The 12,070-nt window shown below is 44.3% G+C and overlaps 1 long non-coding RNA gene across 1 annotated transcript; it reads right to left on the reverse strand.

Moving 5' to 3' along the window:
• Positions 1 to 4,320: 4,320 nt before the first annotated feature.
• On the reverse strand, positions 4,321 to 9,132 carry LOC135981799 (uncharacterized). The gene is made up of 2 exons (XR_010598959.1): positions 5,939 to 9,132; positions 4,321 to 4,886 (listed from the first exon to the last, which is right to left on the reverse strand). It is a non-coding gene; the product is annotated as an uncharacterized LOC135981799 (long non-coding RNA).
• Between the last annotated feature and the right edge of the window lie 2,938 nt (positions 9,133 to 12,070).

Consider the following 12,070-nt stretch of genomic DNA (forward strand, 5'->3'; position numbering starts at 1 on the left):
AAACATTAACTGTTAATAAAACTTAACATAATATCTAATGCTCTCCCAAGAATTATAATTTTTCAGATATATGCAGCATTCAGAAAAATGCAATTGAGCTCTCCATCACACAATTTCTTTCCACAGTATTAGAAATATAATTCTTATGAAACAGGAAGCCATGGGGACTTGTGTATTCTTAATATATTTAAAGATTTTTAAAGTTACAGTGAGATTAACTGGAACCAACAAATGTGTGGAGTTTCAGAGTTAAGACTAACACTCACTTTGCCTAGTCCTTTGGCATTGCCATGCTTGTGTTAACATAGATCAAGTAGATTTCAGTTGTGCAAAGTCCAATAACATAGGTGTGAAATCATGTTCAGTTGGAAGTTGGTAGGAGTTGTGCCTATGACATCAATGGCAGCAGTTTCAGTTCCTAGAACCTGAATGTTCATAGAAATGAAAGATGAGGAAGACTTATTAGGAAATCTAATCAATCTAATCCAACCTCTGCCAGCACAGGAATATCTTCTACAAGATCAAGGTTATTAAAGGCAGTGCAGGTAGCACTACTTATTTTTATGGTTGCCTATTGCAAGATTCTTACAGTTGCTTGTCACTTCACCGATCTCCAACCAGTCAGGCTGAAATTTCCCATGCCAGGTGCTCGCCTAAAGCTGATATTTATTTATTTATGGGAAGTTTCAACTCATATAATTCAGCCATTGCCAAGTGTGAGATTAAAGACAAATACGTTGCTTTGCCTATGATAAAAATTCTTTCAACGGTTTCACTTTAGAGCTTCCATGTTTTGGAGCAAAGGCTTGAAATTTGGCAGGGAGATCACCCAGGTCTCAGGGATGTTTCTTTTACTGTCCTTGTGCAAAGCTGCCTGCCTTTGACCAATTTATGAGCCTCTGAATAATCTCAGTTTGCGCATGTCAGCAGAGTTTGTTAGAGTTTGGCAGCTAAATTCTCTGAAGATTCTGGCTGTACTGAGCATGCCCAGGAGTACACAGGCACTATCTCAGGGCACAGCAGGACTTTCCCAGTAATTGTTCCGCCAAGCTTCTGGGAGCGATTGTTGCATAAGCCACCAGATATGAAAGCAAGGAGACTGTTTTTTCTGTGCTCTCAATGCTCCCCACTGCTGATGCCAGGCAACACGGAGGAGACGGAAGATGCAGCCTGACTGGAATGCAGAGGGGTGAGTGGTTGAGGGGGAAATAGATGCAGGGCAGGGGGACAAGGGCAGAAGCAATTGGAATTTAGAGTGAAAGGGATTGGGACAAGGAGCTTGGAGGGAGGCAGAAGACATGGGGGGGGTATCGGAACAAGACAGGGAGAGATTGTAGGAGTGGGAGGGAGGAGAGAGATTTGCAGGAGTCAGGTGGAGAGAGAGAAGCAGAGGGCGACAGACATTGCCCTATAAAACCAGGAATTAAACCCATTATTCCTGAGATTCGACATTCCTTTGCTGTCTGGCAAATAGCTGAGAAACCCACTGAGTAAAGTGATGCCATCCACTTCTAGTGGCAGGTCCACATAGAAGATAATAATGCTTATAATGCTTTCAGTTCCTCCAATCCGACTGATGAGCAATGTGGGAGTCTACATGGCTGCGCTTGATGAACTTTTTGGTTTTTCATTTTAAGTTTTTTAAAGATTTATGTTAGGAGAACATTAAGGTTTCAAAGTCAAACACTGAAAAAAATTAGGAAATGCCAGAATTAAAGTTGCTTGTGCAATTTTAATTTGTCCTTCCTGTGCATATGCATTACTTGATAGTCTTTAATTACATAATCACATAGTATTTTTTCCCCTCACAGGATCTCTGCCTGATAATTTATGACAATAATGCCTAAAGCCTCCAAATGATATCGAGGCTGCATTGTGCTATGTACATTCACAGAGTAAGAGAGAGTCCCTACCCCAAAGATCTTAAATAGACAAAAGTATTATTCTGCTTGTACAATGGGAGGAACTGAAAGAGAGATTAAGTGACTTGCCCAGGTCCATACAATGAATGTGGCAGAGCAGGAAATTACACCCAGATCTGAATCCCAACCCAATCCCTTACTGTAATGCCTACCCTCTGTCTATAAGACCTAGATGTATCACAAAGAGATTTAGATGGGATAAGCATCAACTTTTACTAGCTATGAATTGCTGAATAATTCCCAGGCTTCTCATGGATGAAATGTTTCCCCATGTTTACCTATGTTAACTTGTTTAGTGCTTTGGGGAATGTGAATAGGTGCCTTTTCAAACCTGGGCCACATGCCACACAAAGTGCAAACTCAAGTGTTTTGGCTGAAGGGACAAAGTGTGAAAATGTAGTTCCAACAGAAGAAGAGCAATTCTTTTGGCGACTTTTTAGACTCAATTCAGAAAGCTTTTTTTTCTCTACTCATACGCTCTCTGCTCTCCTTCTTCAAGAAGAAGATCAAAATATATAGAAATGCAGTATGTGGTTATTCTGCTAGACAAAAATGTTTCTCTTCAGGATGGGGCTTAAAGACCCACTGCGGCCTCAGGCAAACCTGTTTGGACAGGTCAGGGAACAAGTGATGATTTTTCATTTCTAGGGGTATGTCTACACTACGGGATTAATCCAAATTTATATAATTGGAATTTTGGAAACAGATTGTATAAAGTCGAATGTATGCGGCCACACTAAGCACATTAATTTCATGGTGTGCGTCCATGTACCGGGGCTAGCGTCGATTTCTGGAGCACTGCACTGTGGGTAGCTATCCCATAGCTATCCCATAGTTCCCGCAGTCTCCTCCACCCATTGGAATTCTGGGTTGAGATCCCAATGCCTGATGGGGCCAAAAACATTGTCGCGGGTGGTTCTGGGTATATCCTCCCCCCACTCCAGGGAAGCAACGGCAGACAACCGTTTCACGCCTTTTTCCTGGGTGAATAGTGCAGACGCCATACCACGGCAAGCATGGAGCCCGCTCAGCTCAAGACAGCAGTCATGAACATTGTAAACACCTCGTGCGTTATCGTGCAGTTTATGCTGAACCAGAACCTGCAAAACCAGGCGGCGAGGAGTAGGCTACGACAGCGAGAGTGATGAGGATATGGACATGGAATTCTATCAAACCGTGGGACCCGGTGCTTTGGAGATCATGCTGTTAATGGGGCAGGTTATAGCCATGGAATGCTGATTCTGGGCCCGGGAAACAAGCACAGACTGGTGGGACCGCAAAGTGTTGCAGGTGTGGGACGATTCCCAGTGGCTGTGAAACTTTCGCATGCGTAAGGGCACTTTCTTGGAACTTTGTGACTTGCTTTCCCCTGAAGCGCCAGAATACCAAGAGAGCAGCCCTCACAGTTGAGAAGCGAGTGGCGATAGCCCTGTGGAAGCCAGACAGCTATCGGTCAGTCGGGAATCAATTTGGAGTGGGCAAATCTACTGTGGGGGCTGCTGTGATGCAAGTAGGCAAAGCAATCACTGAGGTGCTGCTACGAAAGGTAGTGACTCTGGGAAATGTGCAGATCATAGTGGATGGCTTTGCTGCAATGGGATTCTCTAACTGTGGTGGGGCGATAGATGGAACCCATATCCCTATCTTGGCACCGGAGCACCAGGGTATCCGGTACATAAATCGCAAGGGGTACTTTTCAATGGTGCTGCAAGCACTTGTGGATCACAAGGGACGTTTCACCAACACCAACGTGGGCAGGCCGGGAAGGGTTCATGACGCTCACGTCTTCAGGAACACTAATCTGTTTAAACGGCTGCAGCAAGGGACTTACTTCCCGGACCAGAAAATAACTGTTGGGGATGTTGAAATGCCAATAGTTATTCTTGGGGACCCAGCCTACCCCTTAATGCCATGGCTCATGAAGCCATACACAGGCAGCCTGGACAGGAGTCAGGAGCTGTTCAACTACAGGCTGAGCAAGTGCAGAATGCTGGTAGAATGTGCATTTGGCCGTTTAAAAGGTCGCTGGTGATCGTTACTGACTCGCTCAGACCTCAGCCAAACCAATATCTCCATTGTTATTTCTGCTTGCTGTGTGCTCCACAATCTCTGTGAAAGTAAGGGGGAGACCTTTATGGCGGGGTGGGAGGCTGAAGCAAATCGCCTGGCTGCTGATTACGCGCAGCCAGACACCAGGGCGATTAGAAGAGCACACCAGGAAGCGCTGTGCATCAGAGAAGCTGTGAAAACCAGTTTCATGACTGGCCAGGCTACAGTGTGAAATTTCTGTTTGTTTCTCCTTCATGAAAACCCGCCCCCTTTATTGACTCATTCTCTGTAAGGAACCCACTCTCCCCCTTCCCCCAGCTTGCTTTCAAAGGAAATAAAGTCACTATCATTTAAAAATCATGTATTCTTTATTAATTGATTATAAACATAGGGAGAGAACCGACAAGATAATCTGGGTGAGGTTTGGGAGGAGGATAGGAGGGAAGTAAAAGGCCACTGAAAAAATTCAATATAATGACAGCCTTTTGGTTGGGCTGTCCACTGGGGTGGAGTGGGAGGGTGCACGGAGCCTCCCCCCCTCCCCCCCACGTTCTTACACATCTGGGTGAGGAGGATATGGAACATGGTGAGGGGGGAGGGAGGTTACACAGCGGCTGCAGCGGCAGTCTGTTATCCTGCTGCCGTTCCTGAAGCTCTGCCAGACGCTGGAGCATGTCCGTTTGATCACGCATCTGCCCCAGCGTTGCAGCCGGCCACTTCTCATCGAGCGTCCCTCATGACCTCACGTTCACTGGCATCTTTCCTAAATTTAGATACCGTGTCCTTCCACTCATTCAAATGAGCTCTTTCATTCCATTATTTCCGTGATCATCTTGTCTCACGTCCTCTTTCTCCGCCACCTTATCTGAGATAGCCTTCGGGATGGAGGAGGGAGGCTTGAAAAATTTGCAGCTGCTGGAGGGAGGGTTGAAAAAAAGGAGAGAAGTTTTTAAGATGATACATTTTACATAACAATGCTTATACTCTTTCATGGTGAACACCACTATTCACATTACATAGCACATGTGATTTCAGTACAAGGTCGCATTTTCCATCTTAATATTGAGTGCCTGTGGCTTTGGTGTTAGAGATCACAGACGCAGGTTCGGGGAACAGAATTCAGCTTGCATGCGGCCATAGTAAGCCATTGTCTTTCGGCTTCTGCGCCCTCCTTTCCCACATACCAACCAAAGCCCGTTGACTGCTGCAGTTTTCCTGTTAACCTTCAGCAGCAGAAAACAAACTAACCCGCCCCCATCCAATTCTCTGGGATGATTGCTTTATCCCTCCCCCCACCGCGTGGCTGGTATCAGGGAAGATCCCTGCAGAAACCAAACTAACCCCCCCCGCCTCCCCCTCCCACCATGAATTATCTGGGATGATCGCTGTACCCCTCCCCCCACCGCGTGGCTGCTAGCCAAACGCGAAAAGCTCAGGGCCAATTCTCCCCCCCCCCCCCCCGCCCGCGCTTGGCTAACTGCAGGGAAGGATTTCTTTTCAGCCACAGGCAAACAGCCCAGTAGGAACGGCCACCTCTATCCCCTTAATTAAATTCCCGTATTTCAACCAGGTTACCATGAACGATATCACTCTTCTGAGGATTACACAGCGAGATAAAGAACGGATGTTGCTTGAATGCCAGCAAACACCGGGACCATACGCTACCAGGCTTTGTCATGCAATGATACCAGATTACTTGCTGCAAGCATGACGTGATCAAGCATCCTACCATGGAGGACGGAATAAGGCTGCACTGCCCAGAAACCTTGTGGCAAGGCTTTTGGAGTACCTCCAGGAGAGCTTCATGGAGATGTCCCTGGAGAATTTCTGCTCCATCCCCAGACACGTTAACAGACTTTTCCAGTAGCTGTACTGGCCGCGAATGCATCCCAAGTCCTCAGGGCAAAGTAATCATTAAAAATCGCTTGTTTTAAAAGCAAGTTTTATATTTTAAAAGGTAAACACACCTGAGGTCCCTTCCATGGGGTCATGGTCTTGGATATTGGCTTGGGAGGGTACTTCAGTCAGGCTGAGAAAAAGATCCTGGCTGTTGGGGGAGAACGGAGTGCTGGGTGCTCTCTGCAAGCTCGTCCTCCTCCTCCTCCTCCTCTTCCCCGTCCACAGAATCCTCAGGTGTAGCTGATGAGATTATCCCTGCCTCGGAATCCACGGTCAGAGGTGGGGGTAGTGGTGGCGGCTCCCCCTAGAACTGCATGCAGCTCAGCGTAGAAGCGGCATGTCTGCGGCTCTGACCCGGAGCGACCGTTTGCCTCCTTTGTTTTTTGATAGGCTTGTCTGAGCTCCTTGACTTTCACGCGGCCCTATTGTGGCCTCTCTCCATCATGCCCTTGGAAATTTTTTCAAAAGTTTTGGCATTTCGTCTTTTCGAACGAAGTTCTGCTTGCACTGAATCCTCTCCCCATATAGTGATCAGATCCAGTACCTCCCGTACATGCTGGTGCTCTTTTTCGATTATCGACTTGCATGGTTACCTGTGCTGATGAACTCAGCTATCTGTGGTCACCTGTGCTCTCCACGCTGGGCAAACAGGAAATGAAATTCAAATGTTCGCTGGGCTTTTCCTATCTGCCTGGCCAGTGCATCCAAGTTCAGATTGCTGTCCAGAGCGGTCACAATGGTGCACTGTGGGACAGCTCCCGGAGGCCAATACCATTGAATTGCAGCCACACTAACCCTAATTCAAAATGACAATATCGATTTTGGCGCTACTCTGCTCGTCGGGGTGGAGTACAGAAATCGATTTAAAGAGCCCTTTATTTCGAAATAAATGGCTTCGTTGTGTGGACGGGTGCAGGGTTAATTCGATTTAACGCTGCTAAATCCGAATTAAAGTCAGTGTAGACCAGGCCTAGGTCACTGCTCTATTCCAGTCTGTTATTTACCCTGTGATGCGTGTTCGGCAGTTTCCAGTGGACAGTTGTCTATATTACAAAAGGTCTTCCACCAGAATATTCAGTTGTTGATATTCACTTGCCTGTGCTGAGACTATTTGTGTTAATAACAATACAAGATCCCCCTCTACAAACTGCAAGGAAGTGTTTGTTTCTAACTCAAGAATGCTTGTCTTTACTTCGAAAGCTAGCCCCTCTTCAAATATGACCTTGAGGAGTCATGCTAACAACCATGGCATTAAACATGACTTTACAGTCAGTGTAAACAAGGATAAATTGCTGACATAACTGAAGATGGGAGTCAGGGACTCGCTCCTATCCACACTGGTTGCAGAGTTATGTTTAACATCACATTAGTTAACCCAACCTCACTTTGTGAGGACAGGCCCAGAAAAGAACTTGGTATGCAAATTAGAAACTGGTCTCAAACAGGAATGGCTAGATGAATGGCCCTGTATTATGCAAGGGCTACACTAGATGATCAGAATGGTCCCTTCCAGCCTTAAAAATCTACAAATCTTTCCAAACCAGTGATAGTCCCACATGCATGCAGTGAAAGTTTCAATTTCAAGTATATGATCACAGTGTTTTGAGACAGGCAAGGCAACTGCCACTGCTATCGTCTCATTACTTAACATGTTTTCCAGTTTTAAATGCATATACGTAAAACTAAAATTTCTATATGTTGCTTTGTCAACATTTAAGTAGCTTTGTAACAAGCTAGCAGGGTGGGATGGTGAGAGAAAGTCAACTGTGACAAACAAGAACTGAAGTCAGATCCTACAACAACTTGCTTTCGATTGTCTTAATATATGCAGATATGCAAACTTTTGTGATGTGGGCCTTGAGTCTTTCAAAAAGCCTTCAAAGTACTAACTCGATTTACAGCTTGCTGGAAATGAAACTCTCTCCATCACTTTTATTGAGGTATTGAAGATGAAATCACTCCCACAGAATGTTGAAAATAATGTGCACTCTGGTAGAACACTAAATCACATTGCTCAAATATAGAAGAAATATTCAGTCAAAGGCCTAGCATGTCACACTATATTTAAGGGATACCACCCGTAGATGAGATTGGGATGGATTAGTAAATTGAAGAACTTGATGCAAGGGACATAATTTAAAACAGAGTGAAAATTCTTATTGCAGACATTCTTTTCAGGTTATGAATTATGGGCTTTTGTACTCTTCAACTGTATTTTTGTGGGATAAATACAATTAAAATCTTCAGTGTTTATTTTACTGATGCTATTTAGTATCATTGTAAAAATGATTTGATCATTTTTCCAGGTTTAAATATTTTCTTTAATAGCCTTTACTAGAAATAAGGCATTAACTTTTCTATCACTAAGGAGCCCACTGCTAAATCTGTGTTTTTAGAAGATATCCTTTCAAGCTCTGTAGAATTTGCCACCGCTTAGTATACGATGAGTTGTGTCAACAGCAATCTGTGCAGTCAATTAAAAGATCAAAAAATAAAACAGACCCAGCTTTGTATAAACCTCCTTCCAATTGTAAAGTTGGTATGAAATGCTATTGAATCACATGCTTTGGACTGGTACCAACTCTCTACTGACTTATAGGCGATGCCAGAACACTCAGTCTCCTAACTAGGGAGGATTAGAGATGTGAATGAGCCAACCCTAGTAGCATATCTAACTCCTGAATTATGGAGACTTTCATCACATTAAATACCCTATTTACAAAATGTAAGCCTACTGTCCAGATACAGACTTGGGGTAGGTCTACACTTTGAGCTGGAGGTGTAATTTCCATCTTGAGGAGACATAGCCACACTAGCTCTGAATAGGCTAGCATGCTAAAAATAGAAGAGTAGTTGTAGCATTGCAAGCAGCAGGAGGGTCTAGCCATCCTGAGTATGTACCTAGGGTCTTGGACAGGATCGTACCCGGGACAGCTAGTCCCTCACGTCACCATGGCTATACATCTATTTTTAGTGTGTTAGCTTGGGTATGTCTCTTCAAGTTGGAAAGGACACCTCCAAGCCCAGTGTAAACATACCCAGGCTGTCCAAAAGAATTCAGGGTAAAGTAAGGCACCTAGCTGTTATTGCATACAATCTTTAAGAGAAATAATATTGTTTTTAAGTAAAAGGAAATAAAAGACATGGGCAAAACCTGAAACCAAAAGTGAACATGAAAGTTTGGAGAAGAAGGTGAACAAGGCGTGAAAGACTGCGGGGGAGAACATACCTTCCTCCCCAGTGATAGTACACTTGAAAGAAGAACAGCTATACAGACTACTTCAATTTCTCTGACTGCATACATTCAGGCAGGAGATGTGATTTGCATCACCAACTTCTAATGACTTTTCGGCAAAGCCCCAAGAATTCAGTAGCAAATCATAACTATTAAATAGAAAGATAGTCATCTGTGATTTGTCACATCAGGGGTTCATCAAAATGCAAACTCAACAGACATAGGCCAGTAAGATGATGAATGAATTTCTGTGCACTCAAAACTCCCCAAGCACAAAGAGGAATGCTTTGAATAGCACAAGTGCATATTAATAGATTCATAGATTCCAAGTCCAGAAGGGACCATTGTGATCATCTAGTTAGTTTGACCTCCTGTACAACACAGGCCATAGAACTTCCCCAAAATAATTCCTAGAGCAGATCTTTCAGAAAAAAATCCAGTCAAAGATACCAGTTGTTCTTTACCAATTGGTTTAGCTGCCTCTACCTGCATAATCTGATTAACTTATCTTCAGAAACAAAGCAGGACCATCTACAACTTAGATGGCCTGATTTTCCACTACTACCGGTATGCACTTTATGTGGTCATTTGCATCTGGAAAATGCCTCCACACTTATTTGGCAGCATTTTGCACCCACCCTGCGTTCAACTTTGCTCGGTGCAGAGGACTACACAAGTCGCAGGGCAGTGGAGAGTCAAGCTCTGAGAGCGAGGAAGAGACGGGGGATGTACAATAATAATTCTGAAGCACCCCAACAAGCACCTAATCCCCTCCTGGATTTGTATCTGATAAGCGGTCTGCACAATGAACACTTGCACAAAATTCCATCTGGAGAATAGCTCTGAAAATGCCAAGAACTGCATCAAGTACCAGTTCAGATCTTGGATGAGACATGGACATGTCAAATGAGAGCTTATTTGATTGCAGAAAGCAACAGAGCGTCCTGTGGCACCTTTAAGACTAACAGAAGTATTAGAACATAAGCTTTTGTGGGTGAATGCCCACTTCATCCGACGCAAGGCGTGGGTGAATGCCCACTTCATCAGACGCAAGGGATGCGTCTGATGAAGTGGGCATTCACCCACGAAAGCTTATGCTCCAATACTTCTGTTAGTCTTAAAGGTGCCACAGGACCCTCTGTTGCTTTTTACAGATTCAGACTAACATGATTACCCCTCTCATACTTGATTGCAGAACAAATTCTTTCCCATTTGGTCTTGTTTCTTTTAAATGTTCCTTTTAATTAAAGATTGATGACAACCAAGGCAAGTTCAACCATGACTGGCAATTGCAAAGCCATTCTGTTGCCAAGCTCATGCAATTAGTAGGCCCAAAACTCAGCATGAGACCATCTTCTACTGCTTCTTTCAAGGAGCTTTGCTGTGTCAACCTCTGGGAATAGAAAGGCAGTTCCATGCCAAGGACAGAGGTGAGGGGAACAAGCGAACACAACTGGTGTGTCTGTGTGGAGAGGGAGTTGGTGGAAGAGGAGATGGAAGTTTCCTCTTAAACAGAAGGCCATGGGGGAAGGAACTGGTGATGTGAGCAAGTCAAGGCTATAATTAAGGGGAGGGAAGACATTCTGATTCCTGAGGGGGCTCAAATTAATCTGCACAAAGCAGCTTTTATACCACAGCACCTGGCATTGATTGGAGCACGAGTAGTGAACATCACACTAGAATTCAAACTGTACGTCGTGAGGTGGAGCACATCAACGAGGGTGGTTGCAGCTCAGGCTGTACTGTCCGAACCAACCAGTGGAAATTTAATTTCTGATTTACCAGAACCTATTTACAACAGTTCTTTCCTCAGCAACAGAACTATCACACCAATCCTTTGCTCTCCTCCCCCAAACCAAACCTCACAGTAATGGACCTTGCAAGATCTGTTCTGAATAACTTCACAAAAGGAGTTGAGCGCACGAAGCAGGGCTGAGTTCCAAACAAGCATTTTCTTTGCTGCAGTGCTTCTAAATAAAGGTGTCTCCTGCAGTGAAACTACACACTAGCACCATTTGTTTTTAAATACACGCAAACATGCAGATGCGGAACACACTTGGTAAGTCTGAACATTTAGTTATGAGACCTTCTGTTAACGTCGTTTCCAGTTTTGTGTAACGCATAGCAAACAATTCTTTCAGCATTTCCCTGGACCGTTGCACACTTACAGCTTATTTCAGTTATACTACAGTGTGCAGTCTGGAAGTCAAAATTGTCAGTTGCAATCCCTATGTTTCTCATTAGGAGTCTGTTCTTCCTGCAAGGCACACACACAGAACTCATTAAAAATGATGGGAGCTGCACAATTCAAAAGGGGGGAAAAACCCAGATCTGTTAGTATCTCGAGCTCACTAATGATGCTGGTAGGTTCTTCGCACTGCCAGACTGGAGAATTCTGGAACACTGAGAAGCAGGATTAGTTACTTCAGCAAGTTGATGTAACCTTCAACATCTTAGCCCAAATCCTGGCCCCTGTTCACATGATAATTCACAAGCCAATTGAAACACTTTCTGACTTCTTTCCAGGTACAATTTAAGGACTCCTTTAATGTCCCAAGCATGCTGGAAGGGCTTTGTCATTTGACAAATGACAAAAAATAAGTAAATATTAAATCTTCTGATTAAAGAGTGACTGAAAACAACATCTTATGGAGAATGAGCTGCCAGCTCACTGACCTTATTAGCCTGACTTATGGCAACAAGGAACAAAACACCAAGCAAAGGCAGCCCTGGGAACATGGAGCACAAGTGGAGGCTGGCTGCAAGCTCTAAGTGGGCATGGTGTGCAGACACTGCTTGATTTCTCCGGGTGTGTAAATAAACTACCATCCGTATGTTGCTACTCATTTGTAGATCAATGGTCTTAGTGACTCCTCCCTGACCATTCATTCACTCTCTCGGGCTTCAGTAAACTTCCTGTCTCAGAAAACCAAAGAGCTTTCCTTTTGACTGAGGCAGAGAACTC

Source organism: Chrysemys picta, chromosome 2, assembly GCF_011386835.1.
Source record: "Chrysemys picta bellii isolate R12L10 chromosome 2, ASM1138683v2, whole genome shotgun sequence".
Lineage (NCBI taxonomy): Eukaryota > Metazoa > Chordata > Testudines > Emydidae > Chrysemys > Chrysemys picta.